The following is a 655-nucleotide window of genomic DNA, read 5'->3' as shown; positions in this document are numbered from 1 at the left end:
CCTTGCCTTCCTGTCTTCTCTTCTCTCTCACACATACAGACATTGGGTCAGCACGATCAATTTGTCTTTCTACTGCACAGTCTCTGCATTCTGAGATGTCGTCCTGGGTCTCCATAAGAACATTCTTTCTTTCTCATGGAGCTCAACACACCAATCGAAGGAATTGTTAGGTTATATATATAGAAACTGGTCTAGATATTAGGAGGCAAGTGTTGGCTCTCCATGCTCTCTTCTCTCATCTTAGTCTAGACTTCACAGTTCTTGGCAGATATGCCTCCTAATTTGTGGCTTGTGGTTGTGTCCTGTTCCATGTTTCATTGAAGATAGATTATTTTCCCTCCATTTTTTAATTTGTTTTTGGTGGAGTTTGAGGGAGTGAAGAAGAGTAAAAATTCCGCTACTCCCTCTTCTTTAACCAAAAATCTTATTAATAATGATTTCAGTCTATTTGATATTTTCACTTGGATGTGCCCCCAGATACATCAAAATTAGCATGTTAAAAAGTGAAAACATATTCCTCCTTTCCTCATACCACAATTCTTTTCTTTCTTCAGTTTTTCCTACCTCAGGAAGAGGCATCATCATATCCAGTTGTCATGACTGTGAAATGTTGAAGTTTCTTGAGACATTTTTCTTTCTCTCACCTAAAACACTT

Source organism: Pteropus vampyrus, unplaced genomic scaffold (genome assembly GCF_000151845.1).
Source record: "Pteropus vampyrus isolate Shadow unplaced genomic scaffold, Pvam_2.0 Scaffold82, whole genome shotgun sequence".
In the NCBI taxonomy this organism is placed as follows: Eukaryota; Metazoa; Chordata; class Mammalia; order Chiroptera; family Pteropodidae; genus Pteropus; species Pteropus vampyrus.
The sequence above is the reverse complement of the archived record's forward strand: the minus strand, read 5'-3'. Positions refer to the sequence as shown.